Source organism: Triturus cristatus, chromosome 3_2, assembly GCF_964204655.1.
Source record: "Triturus cristatus chromosome 3_2, aTriCri1.1, whole genome shotgun sequence".
NCBI classification, from domain to species: domain Eukaryota; kingdom Metazoa; phylum Chordata; class Amphibia; order Caudata; family Salamandridae; genus Triturus; species Triturus cristatus.
In genome coordinates, this window is record NC_140584.1 from 829410860 (window position 1) to 829416859 (window position 6000).

The window sequence follows — 6000 nt, forward strand, 5'->3', positions numbered from 1 at the left end:
GAAATTCTAGTTCTGCAAAAAACCTGAGTGTCAAGAGAATGGGAAATCCCAGATTACATCAGCTATACGAAATGTGCTAAACAGCTGCCCATCACATGAAACTGCGTGGGACTACAGACAGCTTGCAGAACTGAAAGCTTTCGGAATCAAAGCATTGGCTAATGCCCACGAGAATCTACAGATGTGGGACCCTACCAGATAATTCTATATTGTGATTAATACACGTCTATGCATGGTAACAGAGACTAGAGGGGTTCCTCAATGTCCCTACTTTCACCGGAGAAGTGATGTTCAAACCCACCGAGTCAAAACCTGTTACCCTCGTTTTATTTAACACAAAAAATGAACAGTTTATGTGCAGCAGATGTTAACACGCAGAGTACCAGTGACATATGCTGGGCGAATTACACTTGTGGCACAGAGATCCACCAACCAGGTAGATATGGTAAAAAGAAACACTTACATCCTACAAGAACTTGTTGGGTTAATTCTAACAACACCAGCAAACAGCGCAGGACACATCATTACATCCCCCAGGAGAGGTAGTTGGAAACTCACAAGCAGTGCGGTAGCATTTAAAAAGCGTGTGGCGGTGCACACACGTCTTTAGGCCGATTGGAGGAGGCAACGTTGTGTAGTAAGAGTCCAGCTGTTCACAACAATATGTCATGTCCAGTAACCAAGTCTTAGCTGTGAGTGAACGTCTCCTGCCCCTCGCACATGCCACCCTCGTCTCTGCCAGCAGGAGCGCCACTGAGGAAAGTCGACGGGGATTAGGACGAGTCAATGTACAGCCCAGCACCGCCAACAACGGTGACGGTTTCATATTCACATCAAGCATCAAAAATACCAGTATGCCTGCACTGTAGGACAGAACCAAGTAAGATATATAAAGTCTGCGTTGCCAGTATGGCTGCGGTAGCAAACCGCATCGTCCACCGAACCCCATCTCAGAGTATATGTGCTGAAGACAGGCGCGCAACACCCATTGGGCTCACCGGGCTTCAGCCCCCCCCCCCCCCCCCCCCGTCATGTGTGTCAGCCCGGCTGAGACAGCCTCGCGGGCTGGCGTCCGTCTAATTACAGCCGCACCTGAGTACTTCACGAAGTTCACGGGTCTTTAAAAGACCATTTACACGTTAATGATGCTTTTGTTGTGTTTTCGCCCTTTCTTACAGCCACTCTGCATATGGCTGGAAGACTTAGCCCCCCCCCCCCGAAATCTTTTTCAGCCCCCCCCGAAATTTGGCTCTAGTTGCCCGCCTGGCTGAAGATATATTCACTTTAGAGGTATCAACCTCCATCTGTTGTTGGGGAGGTGGCCCCCGTGTGGTAGCAGCAGTGCAGCCAAACATGATCAGAATTGTCTTTTTTTTACAGATTAAATTCCCCCTTCTCTGTGACCTTCGGAATTAAGATGGGAACGTCCGTCTATATTGATTTATATAGTTTCATCATGATGTGCTTATTGATAGGGTGAGAAGGAGTGACGTTTCGTTCTCGTGGAAAAGAGAAGTTTGCCCTCCACAACGTCCGCAGTCTATAATACAGTGACAGATGTGTGGCCTCGCAGTCCAGCCTTGTCTCAATGTGAGGACAATCAATAAAGTTGCTACAGGGAGCAAGTCAGCAGAGGTAGGCCGCCCCTGATTTCTTCAATTTGTCAATGACATGGTAAGTCGTCAGAGCAGGTGGGACACGAAGGATTGTTCCGCGCACATTAAACGCGACATGCAGCTCCCCGCTGATTATCAGCCAAGCTAACCTCAGGCAGGTGTTTACATTTATTTACAAACAGTTACAGAAAAGACTGTTACCATCAAGGATGTAGTCTTGTAGGTTACAAAAGATGTAGGTTTATTAGGGTTGGCTCAGGTTACAGGTAAACCAGGTAAAGCCCCACCAGGAGCAGCACCCTCCATCCAACTGTCCACTCCTCCAAGCACCAACACTCAACATCCAGCCATCCGATGACCTCGCTCACTGGCCGAGCAGCAGGGAACGTCAAGACTGCGGGGAGAATGCACAAGATAGCAAGAAGTCACAACAAGGACACTGGCTGAGAGCGGCTAGTAGAGGTGTAGTAGCAACCGTGCCCCAACCATTGCAATGTGTGGCATCAAATGTGGGGGACGGAGCCAGTAGAACAGAAACTGAGCCTGGGCCCAAATATACATAGCTTAAAATTGGGTGCTGCAAGGCCACCCTGTTCGCAGGGTAGCATTAATAGTTCCTATTTTAGCCTGGGGGGGACTTGCCTGCCACGCCAACTCAATCATGCTGGAGTGTAGTTTTTTAAAGAACAGCTGGTTCAATGGGATATTTAAAAATAAATAAAGGGGCAGGAACCGCCATCTTTTCACTTTGTCATTGATTCTTGTCAGCACAGCATTATAGTTCTTAGACAGAACAGTATTCATATCCTGGCTTATCCAAATGCCAATGTTTTTTGTTGAAGATGTGCTTGTTTGTGGCAATTTTACCTGCATAATGGGGAAGCTTTTCAGAAAAAGGGAATTGAAATTAGCAATTAGTTTTCCATCAATCCAGCACCAATATTCAAACAAGCGTTTTGTATAGCCAATAGGTCTTCCCTTTGGGACCTTTATAAGTGTTTATCCGGAGCTTTTGGCTTTGCCAATGTTTTTAAGCTATGTTGTAGAGCAGCATGGATGCGTTGGGGCTGAGTGATGCTGAGGTGGTGCTGTGCTGGTGTTGTGGTCGTGCTCAGGTGCTGCTGAGTGATACTGAGGTGATACCACGGTGGTGCTGCTGAAGTGGTTTGCTGAGTGACGCTGTATTATGCTGAAATGGTGCTGCGCTGATGCTGAGGTGGTGTTATTGTGGTATTGCACTCATGCATTGGTTTTGAGGTGGTGCTGTGCTGATGCTGCAGTGGTGCTGAGTGATGCTGTGCTGGTGCTGCACTGATGCTGAGATGGTGGTGCTGCACTGATGCTGAGGTAGTGCTGCGCTGGTTGTGAGGTGGTGCTGCACTGGTGCAGTGGTGGTCTGTGGCGGTGCTGAGTGATGATGTGCTGGTGTTGTGGTGGTTATCAGGGGCTGCTGAGTGATGCTCAGGTGGTGCTGCAGTGGTGCTCCTGAGGGTATGCTAAGTGAAGCTGACTGATGTCGAAGTGGTCCTGTTCTGATGCTGAGGTGGTCCAGAATGATGCTTAAGTGGTGCTCAGATGGTGCTGTGCTGGTGCTCAGATGGTGCTGAGTTGGTGCTGAGTTGGTGCTGCGCTGGTGCTGAGGTGCTGATGCACTGGTGCTGAAGTGGTGTTGTGCTAATGCTGAAGGGGTGCTGTGTTGGGGCTTAGATGCTGCTGAGGTGGTGCTGGTGTTGTGGTGGTGCTCAGGTGCTGCTGAGTGATGCTCAGGTGGTTCTGTGGTGGTACTGCTGTAGTGGTACTGAGTGATGCTGACAAGTGCTATAGTGGTGCTTCACTGACACTGAGGTCGTGCTGAGATGGTGTTGCACTGATGCGCATGTGCAGAGGTGGTGCTGTGCTTATGCGGTGGTGGTGCTAAAGTGGTGCTGTACTGGTACTGAACAATGCTGAGGTGGTGCTGAGTGATGCTGCAGTAGCGCCGAGTGATGCAGAGGTGGTGGTGCTGCGCTGGTGCTCAGGTGGTGCTGAGCTGGTGCTGTGCTGAGTCTGAAGTGGTGCTGTGTTGGTGCTGAGTTGCTGCTGAGGTGAGGCTGTGCTGGTGTTGAAGTGGGTATGCACTGGTGGTGGTGCACTGATTCGAAAGTGATGCTGTGCTGATGCTGAGATGGTGCTGTGTTGAGGTTGAAGGGGGTGATACGCTGGTGCTGAGATGGTGTCCTTACATCAGCAGCGATACCCACGCACATTCAGCGTGCTTCTCAGGGGATCTGAAAAGGGCTCATTTTTAGGTCTCGCCTGACCCAGCGCATGCGCTGGGTCAGGCGAGACTTTTTGAGAGGGCTCCAAAAAGTGCTACCAGGCCAGCCTAGAGCTACAGTGCAAGTGCGCGGGCGCGCGCGCCGCGCTTGATCGCGATTACTTTCACTTTCGCGGCCGCACGGCCACTTGGCATAGCCAATAGGTCTCGCTTTTGGGACCTTATAAGTATTTAGTTATGCAACTGTTACATGGCTAAACACTTGTAAGGTCCCAAAGGCGAGACCTATTGGCTATGCCAATGCTTGTTCTTTCCAGTATGGTACCTCACTTCACAGATAATCTAATTAATTTAGAGTTCAAGGAGCTTCCTCGCTGGGAACAGCTGGAGGTCAATCACAGAACAGCTGGAATATCATACCTGACCACTACAACGAGCACAAAAAACTAACAAATCTCTTGCAGTGTCAATTCACAAGTTGCTGAGATTTACAGAAATTCTGATTTGTTTTTGTATTTCCTCAGCTTGTGTTTTTGTGTAAGACATAACTTCTATGCATGCTTTGTAAAAATGCCAGATATATATTTCAGTACGTGTGTGTTCAAATACAATTTTTATAATTGAACAGGTGATACAAACTGAATTTAATAATACCCATTAAAACTCATTTTAACAATCTTACAATAGCAAAATATTGATTTAAAACGTATGCCTTCGCAGGTTACATGGAGTTCTTTAAAGTGAGAACATGACTGGGTGATTTTATTAAGAGTGTAAACTTGCAGTTTACACAAAGACCGTTGCAAAAAAATCATTAGTCCACCAAACTACTTAACAATATATTAAAATAAGTAGCTTAAACGTAGAGCTCTGCCGAAGGTACAAGAACCACCTGAGCTATTTTATGATGATTTCGACCTGTCACCAGCGATTTCTTCAGCAAATGCATTAATTACCAGAGTTATCTCACCAGCATCACACCCTGAAACCTGCTGGGTGTTCATGGACCTGCGCAGCAAGTGCCTTTACCTCCCAAACTAGCTTAAAATGCAGTCTGTTAAGTACAGAGTAAGGAAGGCAGCAGAGTTTGGCAATCACATTTTTGCATTGCCACGTGCGGGCCGAATATGTAAAAAAAATGCATAGGGTGACTGTAATTCACTCTGGTTCTCATCACTCCGCTCTTCTGGATTACTCCCTCAACACTCCGCTCCCTTATATCAAATTCTAGGTTCCTGAGGTACATGTTTTTTTAATTTTCAGCACTGAGCAAAAACGTGTTTTCATTACATTTGTGAAATATTCCCAATAAAACCCTCCCTTAAGAGCGACATGAGCCATGTTTAACTGTCAATCTCTTTTTAGATCTGGTTGGCACCAGAGCTGTCTGTAAAATGTATTGTCATCAAATCTTTAAAATATACATAAAAAAGATTCCTCGCCTCATGCTACCAGCAGTTTTGTGTAATTTTTTTTCTTTCAAGAGAGGATGTGGCTTAACGTCTAGAGCGGCCGACTTTGAAGCTGGGGAATCAGGTTCAAGTCTGGCGGGAGGCTCAAACATCCTGTGATTCTGGGCAAATAACGTAATCTCCCGTACCTAAACATGAGTCTGTCTGTAATGCAATTGGTGCTCATGTAAAGCGCTCCGATACCTTTGGGTCGAGATTGCGCTACATAAAACTGAAAAAAAGTGCTTTAATCGGAATGCACAAGGTACTCTTTTGCAAGTGAGAGTACACTCAGCCATAGCGCTGTTTGTCAAATTTAATTCATAAGCGCATTGCTCCTAATCTTTACAGCACTTGCAAAGCCAATAGGACAGGCTTTTATGTGATGAACAGCACTAATAGTGAACTGGAGGAGTTCTTAGGTACAAACAGCCTAACACATGACAGCTGGCACATGTGTGACTACAGGCGGTATTACCACCTTTCCACAGAGGAGTTTGTTTTGCTCATAGTTCGGGAAACTACAGCATCTTGACAAAATTATGTGAATTTTCATTTGGCATACAGTGCTTTATATTGCTCTCAGTAAACTATATTACAGAGACGCCAACGCCTCACCATGCTGCATGCGGGTGTAAGCTCATATCAAGCACATCAGATATGACAATGAAGCAAT